Source organism: Oncorhynchus keta, chromosome 27 (genome assembly GCF_023373465.1).
Source record: "Oncorhynchus keta strain PuntledgeMale-10-30-2019 chromosome 27, Oket_V2, whole genome shotgun sequence".
Classification (NCBI taxonomy): domain Eukaryota; kingdom Metazoa; phylum Chordata; class Actinopteri; order Salmoniformes; family Salmonidae; genus Oncorhynchus; species Oncorhynchus keta.
Window position 1 is genome coordinate 41,620,409 of NC_068447.1, and position 21,675 is coordinate 41,642,083.

A 21,675-nucleotide genomic window follows, 5' to 3' on the forward strand; every position below is an offset into this window, starting at 1 on the left:
TATTCATTCACAAATGCTTAGTTATAATAAAGTGTTAGCAAATAATCTCATCCCTGTCTACCAAAATAAATTGCCCGAATAATTGTCAAAGTCAAAAACCAAACACAGTGATAGTAGGCAATATTTTTTTGTTTGTTGGGGGGCGGTTAACCTTTATTTAACTAGGCAAGGGACTCCCAATCCCGATCGGATGTGATACAGCCTGGATACAAACCAGGGACTGTAGTGACACCTCTTGCACTGAGAGGCAGTGCCTTAGACCGTTGCGCCACTCGGGAGCACAGTAGGGAAGTCCCCAGTAAGATGGTAGCTGCAGTAGTTTGGGCGGGGTGTCCATAAATGTGCCTCTCTCTCTCTCTCGCTCTCACCATATGAGATTGTATGTTTCAGATCTGTGGTTGTTGTGCAGTTCTTGTGGTTCTGGGCGTATATATGCCTGCAGTGCCTTAGCCTGGTGCCGTTGGTTTCTAAATGTCATGTTGTGATTTGACATTGTTTTGCTTCAAAAGGCAGGCACCCCAAAAACCCTCAGGCTTTAAACACCCTTAAACACACCTCAACGGGCACCTTAACCAGCGTTGTCTCTGGCCCCATCTAGAACACAGAAGAGGGCTCTCAGGGACTTCGAGAATCTAGCACAAGCTCGGTAGTTCTTCATAACAGAAATACAGCTCTCTATGTCTCAACATATACAAATCCTCTCTGGAATAGACGAACCCAGCACACGTCACCATGTGTCATCTCTACAGCTTCAGCATGGCAGCGAGTCGCCGCCGTGACGCTCTACGTAGCAATCCATCCAGCATACCTTCACCTGGCTTCTCCCAACTAACACATCATCACATCTGCTGTCCAAGTCCTCCTCCTAAACATCAAGGCTCTGTCTGAAATGCCACCCGTTTCACTATATACTGTATAGGGAATAGAGTGGTCCAGGGTGGTCAAAAGTAGTGCACTACATAGGGAATTCAGACGCAGCCTGATACAGCTAGTTCCTTCCTTCTGAATGTCCTCTACTGGCCCATTGATAGTAATTGAATGTCGGTGTTCAAATGAACCTGACCTCAATATGTCTCCGTAACGAAATCAAGCCGTTAGAACCAATCCAAAGCCCTTTCTATGTCCCTGTGTTCCCTTTCTGTTCATCTCCCAGATGCTCACACTGGACACAGTCGTCTGTGGAAATTATTCTCTTCACAGCATACAATCAATCAATGAATCAAGCCAAGCCTTTTTAAGATCAGCCGTCGTCACAAAGTGCCTTACTGATACCTGGCCTAAAACCCAAAGAGCAACAATGCTGTAAAACATACCATCACGCAGAGAGTACGTCTGTGTTGTTTATGTTTACAGTAACCGACTGTGAGAGACACTTTACAAGGCTGGCATCAGATCCTTACATGCACCCAACCCAAGAGGAAGTGGTTTCACTAAGCCACACAGCCCAGAGCGTCATAACCTGCCCTGTTCATAGTTTCGTTTACTTTTAGAAGGGGGCAACTGTTTGGCATCCGGTCGCAAAGCGTTACAGAGGGTAGTGCGCGAGAGGGGCCGAGCTGCCTGCCATCCAGGACCTCTATATCAGGCAGTGTCAGAGGAAGGCCCTGAAACACAGACTCCCCAAGTCACCGACTGTTCTCTCTGCTACCGCACAGCAATTGGAACCAACAGGACCCTGAACAGCTTCTACCCCCAAGCCATAACACTACTAAACAGTAAACCAAATAGCTACCCGGAAAATCTATATGGACCTTCTATGTACTAACTCTTTTGACTCATCATATACACTGCCCCTACTGTTACATTGTCTATCCTGTTGCCTAGTCACCTTATCCCTACCTATACGTACATATCTACCTCCTTTACCTCGTACCCCTGCACATCGACTCCGTACTGGTATTCCGTGTGTATATAGCCAAGTTATCATTACTCATTGTGTATTTATTATATCCTTGTGTTATAATGATTTTTTTTTCTATATATACATTTTTGGGGGGCATTGTTGGGAAGAGCCCCTAAGCAAGCATTTCACGGTTATTCTACACCTCTTGTTTACGCTGCATGTGACACACGAAGTGGAGACGTCAGCAGAAGCCCTGAATGCGTTCTACACAAATGATCTGATTTCTTAACATGCGAAATAGAGTAACAAAACATGCCAACATCATAATATCCGATACTATGAAGTGTACTGGATGTCCAATTTTCATGGATTTGTGAGGGTGTGTGCACATGTGTGTATACATGTGCATGTTCAAGCCATGCTTGTGGGTGTGCGCTCTATGTGCATCCTCCTCTGACCATGTGGTGCTTTCTTATGGAATTAAGCCTGTACCAGTCAAGAGGTTTTAGAACACCTACTCATACAAGGGTTCTTCTGCAAGTGTTAAACATTAAACAAATCAAAATATGTTTTAGACTTGAGATTCTTCAAATAGCCTTTGCACCCTCTTGGCATTCTCTCAACCAGCTTCACCTGGAATGCTTTTTCAACCGGCTTGAAGGAGCTCCCACATATGCTGAGCACTTGTTGGCTGCTTTTCCTTCACTCTGCGGTCCGACTTATCCCAAACCATCTCAATTTGGTTGAGGTCAGGGGATTGTGGAGGCCAGGTCATCTGATGCAGCACTCCATTTGCATTTGTATTTAAACTCAGCAAAAAAAAGGAACGTCCTCTCATTGTCAACTGCGTTTATTTTCAGCAAACTTAACATGTGTAAATATCTATATGAGCATAACAAGATTCAACAACTGAGACATAAGCTGAACAAGTTCCACAGACATGTGTCTAGCAGAAATGGAATAATGTGTCCCTGGGGGGGGGGTCGAAATCAAACGTAACAGTCAGTATCTGGTGTGTCCACCAGCTGCATTAAGTACTGCAGTGCATCTCCTCCTCATGGACTGCACCAGATTTGCCAGTTATTGCTGTGAGATGTTACCCCACTCTTCCACCATGGCACCTGCAAGTTCCCGGACATTTTTGGGGGGAATGGCCCGAGCCCTCACCCTCCGATCCAACAGGTCCCAGACGTGCTCAATGGGATTGAGATCCGGGCTCTTCGCTGGACATGGCAGAACACTTACATTCCTATCTTGCAGGAAATCAAGCACAGAACGAGCAGTATGGCTGGTGGCATTGTCATGCTGGAGGGTCATGTCAGGATGAGCCTGCAGGAACGGTACCACATCAGAGAGGAGGATATCTTCCCTGTAACACACAGCGTTGAGATTGCCTGCAATGACAACAAGCTCAGTCCGATGATGCTGTGACACAGTGCCCCAGACCATGACGGACCCTCCACCTCCAAATCGATCCCGCTCCAGACTACAGGCCTTGGTGTAACGCTCATTCCTTCGACGATAAACGCAAATCCGACCATCACCCATTTAACATACATTTACATTTAAGTCATTTAGCAGACGCTCTTATCCAGAGCGACTTACAAATTGGTGCATTCACCTTATGACATCCAGTGGAACAGCCACTTTACAATAGTGCATCTAAATCTTTTAAGGGGGGATTACTTTATCCTATCCTAGGTATTCCTTAAAGAGGTGGGGTTTCAGGCGTCTCCGGAAGGTGGTGATTGACTCCGCTGTCCTGGCGTCGTGAGGGAGTTTGTTCCACCATTGGGGGGCCAGAGCAGCGAACAGTTTTGACTGGGCTGAGCGGGAACTGTACTTCCTCAGTGGTAGGGAGGCGAGCAGGCCAGAGGTGGATGAACGCAGTGCCCTTGTTTGGGTGTAGGGCCTGATCAGAGCCTGGAGGTACTGAGGTGCCGTTCCCCTCACAGCTCCGTGGCAAGCACCACCCTGGTGAGACAAACCGCGACGATTCAGAGAAGACCACTTTTTGGCAGTCCTGTCTGGTCCAGCGACAGTGGGTTTGTGCCCATAGGTGACGTTGTTGCCGGTGATGTCTGGTGAGGACCTGCCTTACAACAGGCCTAGAAGCCCTCAGCCCAGCCCCTCTCAGCCTATTGCGGACAGTCTGAGCACTGATGGAGGGATTGTGGGTTCCTGGTGTAACTCGGGCAGTTGTTGTTGCCATCCTGTACCTGTCCTGCAGGTGTAATGTTTGGATGTACCGCTCCTGTGCAGGTGTTGTTACACGTGGTCTGCCACCTCGAGGACGATCAGCTGTCCATCCTGTCTCCCTGTAGCGCTGTCTTAGGCGTCTCATAGTACGGACATTGCAATTTATTTCCCTGGCCACATCTGCAATCCTCATGCCTCCTTGCAGCATGCATAAGGTATGTTCACGCAGATGAGCAGGGACCCTGAGCATCTTTCTTTTTGGTGTTTTTCAGAGTCTGTAGAAAGGCCTCTTTAGTGTCCTACGTTTTCATAACTGTGACCTTAATTGCCTACCGTCTGTAAGTGGTTAGCGTCTTAACGACCGTTCCACAGGTGCATGTTCATTAATTATTTATGGTTTATTGAACAAGCATGTGAAACGGTGTTAAAACCCTTTACAATGAAGATCTGTGAAGTTATTTGGATTTTTACTAATTATCTTTGAAATACAGGGTCCTGAAAAAGGGACATTTCTTTTTTTGCTGAGTTTACTATCATTAGCTGCTGCCAAGGCAACAGCTACTTTCTTCCTGGGGTCCAGCAAAATTAAGGCAGTTTATACAATTTTAAAAACATTACAATACATTCACAGACTGTGTGCCCTCGGGCCCTACTCCACCACTACCACATATACAATTGAAGTCGGAAGACTACATACACTTAGGTTGGAGTCATTAAAACTTGTTTTTCAACCACTGCACACATTTCTTGTTAAGTCGGTTAGGACATCTCCTTTGTGCATGACACAAGTCATTTTTCCAACAATTGTTTACAGACAGATTATTTCACTTATAATTCACTGTATCACAATTCCAGTGGGTCAGAAGTTTACATACACTAAGTTGACTGTGCCTTTAAACAGCTTGGAAAATTCAAGAAATGTATGTCATCGCTTTAGAAGCTTCTGATAGGCTAATTGACATCATTTGAGTCAATTGGAGGTGTACCTGTGGATGTATTTCAAGGCCTACCTTCAAACTCAGTGCCTCTTTGCTTAACATCATGGGAAAATCAAAAGTAATCAGCCAAGACCTCAGAAAAAAAATTGTAGACCTCCACAAGTCTGGTTCATCCTTGGGAGCAATTTCCAAATGCCTGAAGGTACCACGTTCTTCTGTACAAACAATCATATGCAAGTATAAACACCATGGGACCACGCAGCTGTCATACCGCTGAGGAAGGAGACGCATTCTGTCTCCTAGAGATGAACGTACTTTGGTGTGAAAAGTGCAAATCTATCCCAGAACAACAGTAAAGGACCTTGTGAAGATGGTGGAGGAAACAGGTACAAAATTATCTATATCCACAGTAAAACGAGTCCTATATCGACATAACCTGAAAGGCCGCTCAGCAAGGAAGAAGCCAATGCTCCTAAACCGCCAAATAAAAGCCAGACTGATTTGCAACTGTACATGGGGACAAAGATCGTACTTTTTGGAGAAATGTCTTCTGGTCTGATGAAACAAAAATGTAACTGTTGGGCCATAATGACCATCATTATGTTTGGAGGAAGAAGGGGGATGCATGCAAGCTGAAGAACACCATCCCAACAGTGAAGCACGGGGGTGGCAGCATCATGTTGTGGGGGTGCTTTGCTGCAGGAGGGACTGGTGCACTTCACAAAATGGATGGCATCACGAGGCAGGAAAATTATGTGGATATATTGAAGCAACATCTCAAGACATCAGTCGGGAACTTAAAGCTTGGTCGCAAATGGGTCTTCCAAATGGACAATGACCCCATGCATACTTCCAAAGTTGTGGAAAGTTTGGAAGGCACCCCGAAACGTTTGACCCAAGTTTAAATTGTTTAAGGCAATGCTAACAAATACTAATTGAGTGTATGTAAACTTCTGACCCTCTGGGAATGTGATGAAATAAATAAAAGCTGAAATAAATCATTCTCTCTACTATTATTCTGACATTTCACATTCTTAAAATAAAGTGGTGATCCTAACTGACCTAAAACAGGGAATTTTTATTGAATTTAATGTCAGGAATTATGGAAAAACAGAGTTTAAATTAATTTGGCTAAGGTGTATGTAAACTTCCGACTTCAACTGTACTATACAGTACAAAATCCATGTGTACGTGTGTGCATAGTGCGTATGTTATCATGTGTGTGTGTGTGTGTGTGTGTGTGTGTGTGTGTGTGTGTGTGTGTGTGTGTGTGTGTGTGTGTGTGTGTGTGTGTGTGTGTGTGTGTGTGTGTGTGTGTGTGTGTGTGTGCATCTGTCTGTGCCTATGTTTGTGTTGCTTCACAGTACCCGCTGTTCAATTAAGTGTGTTTTTACATCTAATTTTACTGCTTGCATGAGTAACTTGATGTGGAATAGAGTTCCATGTAGTCATGGCTCTATTTACTACTGTGCGCCTCCCATAGTCTGTTCTGAACTTGGGGACTGTGAAGAGACCTCGTGGCAGGTCTTGTGAGGTATGCATGAGTGTCCAAGCTGTGTGACAGTAGTTCAAACAGACAGCTCGGTGCAACATGTCAATACCTCTCATAAATACAAGCAGAGATGAAGTCAATCTCGCCTCCACTTTGAGCCAGGAGAGATTGATATTAGCTCTCTGTGTACATCCAAGGGCCAGCTGTGCTGCCCTGTTCTGAACCAATTGCAATTTTCCTAAGTCCTTTTTTGTGGCACCTGACCACATGACTGAACAGTAGTCCAGGTGCGACAAAACTAGGGCCTGTAGGACCTGCCTTGTTGACAGTGCTGTCAAGAAGGCAGAGCAGCGCTTTATTATGAACAGACTTCTGCCCATCTTAGCTACTGTTGTATCACTCTCCTTCTTGGTCAAATAGCCCTTACACAGCCTGGAGGTGTGTTGGGTCATTGTCCTGTTGGAAAACAAATGGTAGTCCCACTAAGCCCAAACTAGATGGGATGGCGTATCGCTGCAGAATGCTGTGGTAGCCATGCTGGTTAAGTGTGCCTTGAATTCTAAATAATTCACAGACAGCCAAGCACCCCCACACCGTCACACCTCCTCCTCCATGCTTTACGGTGAGAAATACACATGTGGAGGATCATCCGTTCACCAACAACGCATATCACAAAGACACGCCGGTTGGAACCAAAAATCTCAAACTTGGACTCCAGACCAAAGGAAAAATTTCCACCGGTTTAATGTCCATTGCTCGTGTTTCCTGGACAAAGCAAGTCTCTTATTATTATTGGTGTCCTTTGTTTTCTTTTCAGCAATTCAACCATGAAGGCCTGGTTGACACAGTCTCCTCTGAACAGTTCATGTTGAGATGTGTCTGTTACTTGAACTCTGTGAAGCATTTAATTGGGCTGCAATTTCTGAGGCTGGTAACTAATGAACTTATCCTCTGCAGCAGAGGTAACTCTGGGACTTCCATTAATGTGGAAGTCCTCATGAGAGCCGGTTTCATCATAGTGCTTGATAGTTTTTGGGACTGCACTTGAAGAAACTTCTTGAAATGTTCCATACTGGCTGACCTTAATGTCTTAAAGTAATGATGGACTGTCGTTTCTCTTTGCTTATTTGAGCTGTTCATGCCATAATATGGACTTGGTCTTTTACCAAATATGGCTATCTTCTGTATACCACCCATACCTTATCACAACACAACTGATTGGCTCAAACACATTAAGTAGGAAAGAAATTCCACAAATAACTGAAGAAGAAACATCTGTTAATTGAAATGCATTCCACCTCATGAAGCTGGTTGAGAGAATGCCAAGAGTGTGCAAAGCTGTCCTAAAGGCAAAGGGAGGGTGGTTATTTGAAGAATCTCAAATATAAAATATATTTTGACTTGGTTAACACTTTTTTGGTTACTACAGTATTCCATATGTGCTATTTCATAGTTGTGATGTCTTCACTATTATTCTACAATGTAGAAAATAGTAAAAATAAAGAAAAACCCTTGAATAAGTAGGTGTTCTAAAACTTTTCACTGGTATTGTAAGTGTGCCTGTGTATTGAACTGTGTGTGTGTGTGTGTGTGTGTGTGTGTGGTGTGTTGTGTGTGTGTGGTGTGGTGTGTGTATTAGTGTGTGTGTGTACTAGTGTGTGTGTATTAGTGTGTGTTCGTCAGTAGTTGCAGCTACAGGGAAGTTCAGGGGTTAATAGTGTTTGTGTTTCAGTGTCAGTGGAGTGTGTTACAGTGGGAGATTTATGATGCGACTGTCTGGGAGACTGCAGAGTGGAGGATAATGAAGATAGAGTCCCATCTCTCTCTCTCCCACTCTCTCTGTACCTCTCTCTTCCCTCCCTCTCCCCCCTCTATTTCCCTCTCCCACCCCCTCTCATTGCCCTCTCTCTCTTGCCCCTCAGCCCCTCTCTAACCCCCCTCCCTCGCTCTCTCTATGGTCAGCACTAGGAAAATGGCCAACCAAACTGCCACCTCACTATTTGAGAACTACAATTCCCATTTGGTCACGTCTGTGACATCATAACCCCTGGCTGACATCATCAGTTCTGAAACAGTAGTATTCCCTGACAACAAGCCAGCAGTCAAGCCATTGAACCCGTTTTGGTTCAGTAGCAGCACTTCTTGTGTAAATCAGCACACAATGCTTCATGCCACAGTACTCTAGAATGGACTCTCCATGACTCCTTGTTGGTAGAGAGGGTATATTTTTTTGAAGATTAAAATATTCCTGAAAATATTGTAATCCAGTGTATGTCTGTTTCTACTTATTTGCATTCTGAGAAACCATAGAAGTGTATAAGCCTGGGGCTGGCTGGCAGAGGAGAAGGAGAAAATAGGAGAGGAAGGAGGGAAGGACAGAGGGAGAGAGGTTGGGGAAAGGAATTAAGGAGAGAGGGAGGGGTTGAGTAGGAGAGAGAGAGAGGGAAAGAGAGATTGTTCTCTTCTCTCTCTCTCCCTCTCTCAATTACTATCTCTCTCCTTCTCTCCATCTCACTCACTTTCTGTCTCTCCTTCCCCTTTTTCCTCATTCTTTCTGTTCTCTCTCTCTCTCTCTCTCTCTCTCTCTCTCTCTCTCTCTCTCTCTCTCTCTCTCTGGCAGTGCTTTACTGGTAATGAGTAACACACACAAGGTAAAAAAAAAGGTAGGTGATAGAGGGAGCTGTTACTGCTGCTGCTGGTGGGCAGGTTTTAATCAGCTACGAGATGTCTTTAAAGAGATCACTATAAAGAGATCACTATAAAGAGATCACTATAAAGAGGTTATTTCCCTGCGTTCAGATCGATGTCGTGAAGTGTGGTGCCGCACTGAGACATGTAGGGGGCGCAAGGCAGCCACGCTCTCGTGCACACACACACACACACACACACACACACACACACACACACACACACACACACACACACACACACACACACACACACACACACACACACACACACACACACACACACACACACACACACACACACACTTACCTACTCACTCACTTACGCATAGTCCGTTTTTAGTTGCCAAGTTAAATACACATCCTGTGAAATGAAAGAGCTCATTCATTCAGCCTGCTGGCCAAACGCACACATGTACACTCCGAATGCCACGAAGGAAAAACATATGCACACAGAGGAATACAACTCAGTGGAAAAGTAGATGCTAGGAGAATAATATAGTGCGTGTTAGGCAAGGAGGCTTTGGGCAACTACAACGATTACTATGTTTCAACAACAAATAAGTCTGTTTGTATAGGAGCCTAAAAGCACATCCAGAGTTTATTTGGGGTTTATTCTGGACGAAAGAGATGAGAGGGAAAGAGAGAGAGAGAGAGAGAGAGAGAGAGAGAGAGAGAGAGAGAGAGAGAGAGAGAGAGAGAGAGAGAGAGAGAGTGCGTTCGTGCGTGCGTGCGTGTGTGTGTTTGGGGTGCAGTGAAGAGTTTTCCACACAGTTAACGGCAGGCATGTGTGCCAGCACAAGCAGTGTACATAACCCTATTCCCTAACATGTGTCCAATGAAAGGTGAATGGCCCTCCTGTCTATACTTTCCTCAAAATCGCCCATGATGTCACCATGAACCCTTTGCGAACCCAGCTCTGTCAAAAAACATTACTATAGCTATTACTCTTTCTGCCTAATTTTCCTTCTTTCTCTTTCCACCTCTCCCTCTCTCTCCTTCTCCTTCTCTCTCTATCTCTCTCTCTCTTCGTTGCCTCACGCTCTCCTCCCGCTCTGCCGGAATTCTTACAGCCGAAACCACATTCTTTTTCTTTATTTCCTGTTTTTTAAAAATTATTTTCCGTATTCTTCTACTCACTTTCACCCATCCTTCTCCCCATCTTTCTCTTCCTCGCACCTAAAACCCCCTCTTCTTTTTCTCTCCCCCCTCTCTCCCTCCTTCTCAGTTTCTCCCCCTCTCTCCCTGGCTGGCTCATTCTAATTCAATCACCACAAGTTGTGGAGCCAAATGTGCCAGGATGTTCTGATTGAGATGGACTTTGTTTAAGCAGTGGTTTTGCTAAATTGCTCCGAGTGCTGGGGAGGGAGGGAGGGAGGGAGGGAGGGAGGGAGGGAGAGGCTTCTGCGAAGGCAAAAAAGGAAGAAAAGAACAGGGGGGGAGGAAAAAACTGAAAAAGAAGAGAGAAACACAGACTTCACCAAAGAAATCAGAAATGGTCATCCTGCAAGAAACATGGTATGGAGGAGATGGACCCACTGGTTGCCCTCTAGGTTACAGAGAGCTCGTAGTATCGTCCACCAAACACAGGGAAGAGACTCAGGGGGGTATGCTCATTTGGTATGGATCAGACTTAACCCACTCCATTAAATTAATCAAAACATGAACATTTTAGATTTGGCTAGAAATTCTAAAGGAAATGATCTCAACAGAGAAAAATGTCCTCCTGTGTGCTTCCTATATCCCCCACTAGAATCCCCATACTTTATTGAAGACATCTTCTCCATCCTAGAGGGAGAGGTCAATCATTTCCAGGCCCACGAAGACTAGTCTGTGGTGACCTAAATGCCAGAACTGGACAAGAACCCGACATTCTCAGCACACAGGAGGACAAACACCTACCTGGAGGTGACAGCCTTCCCTCCCAAATATGCCCCCCCTAGACACAACTACAAAAAAAAAAAAAAAATGGGTCACAACTCTCACAACTCAACAAATTTGACCCTAATAATTACAGTGGAATCTGTGTCAACAGCCATCTCTGGAAAATCCTCTGCAGTATCATCAACACCAGACTCCAACATTTCCTCAGTGAAAACAATGTCCTGTGCAAATGGCAAATTGGCTTCTTACCAAAATACCGTACGGCAGACACCTGCATCCCCTTACTGACAAACAAAACAAAGGCAAAGTCTTCTCATGTTTTGTTTATTTCAAAAAAGCTTTTGACTCAATTTGCCATGAAGGTCTGCTATACAAATGGATGGAAAGCGGCGTTGGGGGAAAAACACATGACATTGTAAAACAACAAGTGTGCAGTCAAAATTGGCACTTAGACACGCAGATTCCTTTCTTCGGGGCCGTTGGGTGAGACAGGGATGCAGCTTGAGCCCCACCCTCTTCAACATACAGTATATATCCATTAATTGCCCTAGAAGAGTCTGCAAGACCTGGCCTCACACTACTGGACTGAGAAATCAAATGTCTACTGTTTGCAGATGATCTGGTGCTTCTGTCCCCAACCAAGGAGGGCCTACAGTAGCACCTAGTTCATGTTTTCCCAAACTCAGTCCTCGGGAACCCGAGGGGTGCACGTTTTGGTTTTTGCCCTAGCACTACACAGCTGATTCAAATAACCAACTCATTATGAAGCTTTGATCATTAGAATCAGCTGTGTAGTGCTAGGGCAAAAACCAAAACGAGGTCCCGAGGACTGAGTTCGGGAAACGCTGACCTAGATGCACTTCACAGAATCCGTCAGACCTGGGCCCTGACTGTGAATCTCTGCAAGACAAAAGCAGTGATGTTCCAAAAAAGGTCCAGTAGCCAGGAAAACAAATACAGCACACAAAGAACTATACCGACCTCAGCCTAAACATCAGCCCCACAGGTCATTTCCACAAGGCTATGAACGATCTGAGAGACAAGGCGAGACGGGTCTTCTACGCCATCCAAACAAACAGAAAACTCAACATCCCAATTAGGAGCTGGCAACAAAATACTTCAATCAGTTATAGAACCCATTGCCCTCTATGGCTGTGAGGTCTGGGGTCAACTCACCAACCAAGAATTCACAAAATGGGACAAACACCCAATTCAGACTCTGCAATGCAGAATTCTGCAAAAAAAATATATTTTGTGTACAACGCAAAACCCCAAACAATGCACGCAGAGCTGAACTAGGACTAAACCCGCTCGTTAACAAAAGAAAAGAGCTGTAAAGATTTTACAACCACCTAAAAGGAAGCGATGCCCACACATACCACCGCAAAGCCCTCACCTACAGAGACGTGAACCTAGAGAAGAGTCCCTTCAGCCAGCCGGTTCTGGGACTCTGTTCACAAACACAAACCACACAGAGCCCCAGGAGAGCAACACAATTAGACCCAACCAACTGATGAGAAAACTAAAATATAACTATTTGACACACTGGAAAGAATCAACCAAAAAGAGCCAACTGAAATGCTATCTGGCCCTAAACAGAGAGTACACAGTAGCAGAATACCTGACCACCGTGACTGACCCAAAATGAAGAAAATCCTTGACTATGTACAGACTCAGTGAGCATAGCCTTGCTATTGAGAGACGCAGACCTAGCTCTCGAGAGAATGCAGGCTATGTGCCCACTGCACACAAAATGAGTTGGAAACTGAGCTGAACTTCCTAGCCTCCTGCCAAATGTATGACGAATTTAGAGACACATATTTCCTACAGATCACCCAGGCTAGGGCTGTGGCGGCCATGACATTTTGTCAGCCAGCGACTGTCAAGCAAATAACTGCCGGTTTCACAGTAATTGACCGTTAACTAACATAAACACGTTTGGCATCTCCTGGCTTCCACGCATAGCCTACACGCCACAGACGCAGACCTTTGGAACATCTACATTTGATCAAGTCTACTAAATCCATAGCCCACACGATCACAATGAATCCATTATGTATTTTAGACAGGTCTAAAGGAACATGATATGAAGAAAATGTAGTGTATTTCTGAAGAACAGAACAGCATACTCCGTGTCCTTTTTTTCATTTTGCAGACAATATTTGCTTGGAATTCTGTGGTATGATTTCAATTATTTTATAGTATGAAGAACACAATTGAACATAGCTGAATAAAACAGAAAGGATGTTTTCTCCAAAAGATTTCTGAGGGAGTGCGGACATTTTGTGTTGAGCGGTTAACAAAGATGCACGTCTTCCTATAGGCTTCATTTACAGTTAATTGTGCAACTTAAGTTGTGATCAGAACATACAGCCCAATGTTTGTATTTTTAATACATTGTAAGAATGCATGATGCAACTCTGCTTTGTTATTTGTGCAGGCTGCACACACTTCATCAGTCTCTCATTCACAATTTGACAAGCACGTGATAATGCCTCGAATTTCCCGGCAGCATCCCCTTTGTGTGGTCTTAATGGCACACAAAAAAAATCCATGGCTTTTGTGGCCTGTGGCCGTTGTGCCCTTGGGCTGAATATAATAATTATAATTCCCTTCTCCCGGCTGTGTGCTCCGAAGCACCTCTCAATCACATGGCTCTCTCAGATAGCTCAATACTTATTAGCCAATGCCCTTTCTCACAGGCTACAAGGGAAGAAAGACACATCGGGAACGCAACTCCTTATCCAATTCCGAGGTGCACATTGAAGATCTTGGAAGAACTGTCCACGTTTACTTTTCATTAGCTACCCAGATGAGTCGGCCTAACGAACAGCAAACGCACTAGCCTATCAACTTTTGTACTATGGGGGATGGTGTTGACCTATTTTGTTCTGTGTGAGAAATAAATATTCCAAACATAGTCTGGGACAGATTTTTATTAAAACCACTAGCATCAAAAATACTTTTTTTCAGCAATGAGGCTAACGCAACAGATCAGAACATTTAGCTTCAAATGTTGATCAACTATTGGGCTATTTCTTCACATTATAACCGTAGCAGTGCGCACATGGCAGTAGGCTATAAGCTCAAATATTCCAATATGCAATCAGTTAGCGGGAAAACATCATTCTTAAAAGTGACCGCAAATGTGATTATGCATGTAATACTTTTATTATAAAGGTGCATTCTAATAGTGAAAATTATCTTCCCCAAGCTTGAAACTCACGCGCTGCTTATGTATGCCATTCAGGATCTAAACCCAATGTCAAGTGGATTAATGTGCTTCATTTTAAGAAGATATTTGGCCCCTTTAGTTGTGATACAAACCTCGTCAAAACATATAGGCCTGTGGGCAAGGCCACATGAGGTGTGCGACTCGTACAACAACTGTTTGCACATTGGTAAAACACTCTACATAGCTGATGACATAACATTTGAAATGTCTTCATCTTTTAGAAAACAAATGTTGAGTTCAATTCTAATAGTTTTATGTTGTTGTTGTTTTGTGTCTTCTCACTTTTGTTTATTTCACTTGCTTTGGCAATGTACACATGTGTTTCCCAAACCAATAAAGCCCCATTGAATTGAATTGAATTGAGAGAGAGAGAGAGAGAGAGAGAGAGAGAGAGAGAGAGAGAGAGAGAGAGAGAGAGAGAGAGAGAGAGAGAGAGAGAGAGAGAGAGAGAGAGAGAGAGAGAGAAGGGGGTTCGGCAGGCAGCTAGAAAGCAGCCAGTGTCACATATGGAAGCGATTCAAGTAATTACAGCATATCTCTGAGCTCTAAAGTAAAGGTCCTTCTTTCCATCCCTCCTTCCGTCCATCCATCTCTCCCTGCACATAAAGCTACCCTTGTGAGAACACAGGCAACTCAAAAGTACATAGTGTATGTCAACAACAACAAAAAAGCTTTAGTTTTATGCCTTATCCATGAATCAATGAACCATAGTGTGATTAAAGTGTGATTAACACAACTCTAGAAAGATACAGACGGGCTACTGTCTCCCATGCAATTGTAAACCCATGTTAAAAGCAAGAATAATACCACACTTTCTTAGAATTGCTTTCTGCATTCTGTACTCATAAAGTGTGCTTTCTGAAGCATAATCAGACGCTCTATAAGCAATCTAAGCAAACTCACTGTGAAGAAAGGCTCAGCCTGGTATAAACTTGTTAAAGCTCTCATCACCCACAGCTATATTGGCATCACTTCACACAACAAAGAACTCTTTCAACCAAATATAACAGTGTGTGTGTGTGTGTGTGTGTGTGTGTGTGTGTGTGTGTGTGTGTGTGTGTGTGTGTGTGTGTGTGTGTGTGTGTGTGTGTGTGTGTGTGTGTGTGTGTGTGTGTGTGTGTGTGTGTGTGTGTGTGTGTGTGTGTGTGTGTGTGTGTTTAACTATACTTGTGGGGACAAAAACAAAAAATTTGACTGACTTGGGAAGTTTTGTTAGAGCCCACAAGGTCAAATGCTTTTTGTAGGGGTTTTTGGGTTAAGGTTAGAATTAGTGTTAGGGTTAGAATTAGGTTTAGGGTTAGGAGCTAGGGTTAGTTTTAGGGTTAGGGTTAGGAGCTAGCGTTAGGGTTAAGGTAAGGTTTTCGGGTTAAGGTTAGGGTTACAGAGAGAGAGAGAGAGAGAGAGAGACTTCTCTTTAGCCCTGAGGCACAAGGTGTTTTGCAGGTGTGTATGTTGGCAGCAACTTCTGTTCTGTTCTGTTCAGTCCCCAAACAGTGAGAGCACCCTGTAATTATCTGCGTGCCCTGCCATAACATGTTCTCATCATGACATGAGCGTGAATCGGGCCAACACACACACACACACTTCATCATTTGACACACTTCGAATCCGAGACACCAAATTAATACAGGCAGGGAATGATTTATGTAAGAAGAGCAAAGCCGGAGAGCGCTATATTTCCTGGCAGTAGGCTACACCTGTAGGCCAACACACCAAGACTCTTCCTAGAACTCGCCGCCCGGGCATAACTGAGTAATCGAGGGAGAAGGGCCGTGGTCAGGGAGGTGACCAAGAAGCTGATGGTCACTCTGACAGAGCTCCAGAGTTCCTCTCCAATAAGACAAAACTAACAGAAAATGAAAAGGGGATCGGTGGCAGCTAGTAGACCGGTGACGAGTGCCGCTCGACCGCCGAGTGCCGCTCAAACAGTAAGAGGAGCCACCTTTGGTGGGAGTCGTGGCACTCAGACCATGAGAAACAAGATTGTCTGGTCTGATGAAACCTAGATTGAACTCTTTGGCCTGGATGTCAAGCGTCACGTCTGGAGGAAACCTGGCACCATCCCTACGGTAAATCTTGGTGGTGGCAGCATCATTCTGTGGGGATGTTTGTCAGCGGCAGGGACTGGGAGACTAGTCAGGATAGAAGGAAAGATTTTTTATTTATTTAACCTTTATTTAACTAGGCAAGTCAGTTAAGAACAAATTCTTATTTACAATCACGGCCTAACCCGGCCAAATTTGGACGACACTGGGCCAATTGTTAAAAAAGGTCAGTACAATACAATTGGCTTGACCCTCGGGTCATGAGTTGCGGTTTATTGATATATTAAAATACACCGCTCAAAAAAATAAAGGGAACACTTAAACAACACAATGTAACTCCAAGTCAATCACACATCTGTGAAATCAAACTGTCCACTTAGGAAGCAACACTGATTGACAATACATTTTACATGCTGTTGTGCAAATGGAATAGACAACAGGTGTAAATTATAGGCAATTAGCAAGACACCCCCAATAAAGGGGTGGTTCTGCAGGTGGGGACCACAGACCACTTCTCAGTTCCTATGCTTCCTGGCTGATGTTTTGGTCACCTTTGAATGCTGGCGGTGCTTTCACTCTAGTGGTAGCATGAAACGGAGTCTACAACCCACACAAGTGGCTCAGGTAGTGCAGCTGTTCTTGGACATCACATTAATGAAGAAAAATTGTGCCTACATTTTTTGTGTAATGGGACCAAAGACATTTAATTTACTACGCAGCCTACTAAAGCCAGACAGGCCAGGTAATAAGACATATGGGGATATTGTGGCAATACTTAAAGGACATTTTTCACCAAAACCACTATTTATTGCTGAAAGGTTCCACAGAACAAATCAGGAAAAGGGAGAATCAGTTATAATGTTTAATGCTGCATTAAAGAAACTAAAATCAGGCCGATTTTCTCGAGCGGATGGTCTAAGGGGCCAGAACATAATTACAAATCATTTGTAGGCTGCAATTTGACCGCAAGAATCCCAAACAGATATAATATTTGACTAAAACTTTGCTTACATTTCTATACAATCACAATCAATTATGCGTGAGAATACTTGGGAACACATTTCCAAAATTAAAATCAATTTGAGCTGATTTCCTGGTGTTTTTACAGTCTTTTGTGTCCAACAATTATTTATCCACTTGCTCAGAAAATTTGTGGGGCCAAATAAAACCTCCCACGGGCCAAATTCGGCCCACGGGCTGCCAGTTGGGGAGCCCTGTTCTAAATGACACCACTAGAGACAGACTGTGGGCTACGGAGTGAAACTACATGAAAGAGACTATCGACTGAAAGTAATCTGACCTTGGCAATGGTCATCGAAGTCAGTTTGTCAAATGGAACTAGCTGCTAAAAAGGCTCAGCACTTGAGTTAATCAGGACGAGAGCACAGAAATGCAACTTCAAATCAGAGACGGGGAAAACAAGGCACATACTTCCACTGTGGCAAAGCGGGGGCATCAGACGTCTACATGCTGGTGTAAGGGCACAGATTGGTGGACAACAAGAAAGAGACATTCCAACAAAAGAAAAAGAGACGTGTTCATGCTGTTGAGCAGGAGAACACTGAGGTGAGTGACTCAACAGACCAGGAAGTCACACTGGATATAGTGACTGTTAAAAGGGGGGCCGCACGACTACTATGCCTCTCCCTTGCTAGAGGGGCAGCTGGTGCATATGGAGCAGCTGCAGCTGTATCTCTTGTGTCAGACTAAGTCTACAAAAATACACTGTGACAACAATAAATGTAATAACACCGGTAAATGTAACAACTTTTTTAGTTGTAATAACTTTCCGATTTTTTTATGTAATGAAACGGGTAAATGTAATAACTTGCCGGTAAGTGATATAAGTTATATAAGTTATTACATTAACCGGTACTTATTACATTAACCCGTGATTTTTTGGGGGGGAATAATTTAATAACTTCAACCAATCATGTAATAACATACCAAAGTCTATGTTTTTATGTACTACTTCCCACATCCTGTACCCCCTACTGCTAATCACAACACAAACAAATTAATCCACATCAAACAGGAATACTCATACACACACACACACTCTCTGCTGGATTGCCTCTGAAGCTAAGCAGGCTTGCTCCTGGTTGGTCCCTGGATGGGAGACCAGATTCTCCTGGAAGTGGTGCTGGAGGGCCAGTAAGGGGCACTCTTCCCTCTCTTCTAAGGAGATCTCAGGGCAGTGAAGGGGACAGTGCCCTGCGTAGGGTGTCATCTTTCAGATGGGATGTTAATCGGGTGTCCTGACTCACTGTGGTCATAAAAAAAATCCCATGACACCTCATTCCATCATGGCCATTTAATCATCTCCCTCATTCCTAATTGGCATATGTCACTCCTCACCTCTCCAGATGATGCGTGGTCAGTGTTCCGGCACGAAAATGGTCGTCGTGCATCACCCAGGTGGGTGTCTGCTTCTTTGTCATATTGGTTTTACTGTCACTGGTCTTACTAGTCACTGTATGGTGGTAATGGAGTAGTGTTAATAGTGTTACTGTCACTGGTGTTAATAGAATAATGTTATACAATATAACTTTACACATACCCGTTTACAGTACATTATTACTAATCAAAACATGTTCTTAATATTATCATTAACCCTTTCTGTCTTCGATTATATATGCAAATTAAATAGTCAAATTACATTCTGGAAAGCCTGAATTGTCATCTACAATATAGGTAACACCAGTGACAAAAAGGCAGCACCAGCGTAGAATGACCCAGTCAAGTCTTCATGCCATGTTGCTTGAGAAAGACAAACAGATGAACAACGTGTTTACACAACATCATCGTCAAGTAGGCCTAGCCCTAATATCATGGTATCCTATCTCAATCTTCATACTTACACAGGGCCTGCTCTTGCCTTTCGGGGACCCTAAACAAGATTTGGTTGACCCCCCGTAACAAAATGTGGAAAAAGTCAAGGGGTCTGAATCATTTCCCAATGCACTGTATAGCCACCCTTATGCCATTTTAATGATATATGAGTGAGAGTGACTAACAAAATCTATAGGGATCCCCTGGAGGTTAGGGCCCCTGGGCCCCTGGGCATGTGCCCTCCCGGTCAATCGAAAAATTGTTAGTTGACATGGCTAACTGAGTGACTGTCAGTGACAGATATAACAAGACAAAAAAATGGATGATGTGCAACCAAATTTTGTACATGCACATTGTGTATTCTACTATTCTAAAGCTCAACAGTGAGATGAGACCCCAATTTGTTTATTATTTTTAAAGTTGTTCATTCGTATTTTTTGGGGCCCTCTAGCAACCTGGGTCCCTAAGCAACTGCTTATGTCGCTCATGCCTTGAGCAGGCCCTGTACCTAAAAAAGCCCTGCATATTAATTTAAACGTTATCTGATCAATGAGGCCTACATTTGTTGTCTGCTCAATGGGTCATCTCGACTATCATCCCCAAAATGTAAAGAAATCTGAAAGCTGCAAGCATGCGGGGGGGGGTTGAGATGACATTGGTGGGATTGCAGCTCTCTCTAGTGACAAAAGAATGAACTGCAATTGATTGTTACCATACTTATAATCAAGCCACCAAGGGTTGCATTCTTCATGCAAACCAGCAGGCATTTATTTGTGCAAGCTCCACAGAAGGTGAGAACAAAATTCAAAAGGAAGAGACCTTCTTTAAGACCATTATGTGTACACAAGCCACATTTGACCACTGTGGGCATCTGACTTAGTAAACGCACATAGTAGGCCCTATCTATAACAAGAATAAATTGCACTTGATGGGCCCCTGAATTGACTAAAACTAAAATACTGTATGTTATACTGGCATAGTCTACATTTCCTCCATTAACACACATACACACACAGTCTTGTATAACTAACCTTGTGGGGACACACAATTCAGTCCCATTCAAAATCCTATTTTCCCTAACCCATAACCTTACCCTAACCTTAAACCGAAAACCTAACCCTAGCTCCTACACTAAGTCTAACCTTAACCCCCCTAGAAATAGCATTTGACCTTGTGGGGACTAACAAAATGTCCGTAGTTGGTCACATTTTTGTTTGTTTACTATTCTCGTTGGGACTAGGATAGGATAAAGTAATCCTTTCCACCCCCCTTAAAATATTTAGATGCACTATTGTAAAGTGGCTGTTCCACTGGATGTCATAAGGTGAATGCACCAATTTGTAAGTCGCTCTGGATAAGAGCGTCTGCTAAATGACTTAAATGTAAATGACTTCTGTTCCCCATAAATATAGCTTATAAACACGTCCACACACACGCGCGCAAACTCTCTCTCTCCCTCTCACACATATAAACATATGACAAAGGGGCCATACTTCAAACATAAGCAACCATTTAAATGTAAACAATTTCTCTAGCTCAAAATGCGTATCAACCAATTAACGTGACAGGTGACAGAGCGCTAAATTGTAGCTGGTCCCATTAGATAATGGCACACATTAGCGCTATGCGCACCTCACCAGATGGCAGGGATTATATCCTGAAACAACCAATTAAATCGTTAACGTAGATGGATGTGTTCCAACAATTGTTCACGTAAGCATCCTTAACATACAGTACCTCAGTCCAACAGCATGTTCTGATCATCAAAGCAACTCTCCCTTGTATTTGACAGACTGGTCGAATTGCTCTCTGTGTAAAGTGACGGGTCAATGTAATTGTCGCAGATTTTTGCAAAGGGTTCGAATCTCACATGAGTCCCCCCCATTTGTTTTTTGATTTACATGTATTGTGTTAGTGTGTTGAAAAGGGACATAGTCTACACCCAACAGCTTGAATGTGTATATGGTACACCTCAATTCATGATGAACCCCATTAGCCACCTTGGTTGTATTCCATATGTAGCCTCTGCTTCCAGGCTGATGGGGTGAAAGCTTGGTGGATCCTACCCATGGACTGATGACGCCCTCTCCTGGCGAGGAGACATCAATGTAAGCTACCATTAGTAAGCTTTATTGTTATGTAGGCCTACAGCGTTTTATAGGCTATGCATTATTATAATCATCCATCACATGCGTTTTGAATCGAGCATCAAGGACCAGCAGTGAACAGTTTTTTCCTACAAAAAAATGGTAGCCTTCATGACTGCTGTTTGACAAATCCCTAAGGCTTTTCTGTTTTTGTTTTTTTACGATGTACAATAAACATACATGTTGTAAGGAACTAATTTATCTTTTTGCCTTAAAAGCACATGGAGGTGTGTGAAACAGATTAACAAAAACACAGGATTTTGTCATATAAGCAAAAATGTTGTCTAATGTTAGTAGTAGCTAGAATCCTAGTCAAGCATGTGTCAATGCAATATCGGCTCACAACATTTTGTTTCAGACCAACATAACAGAA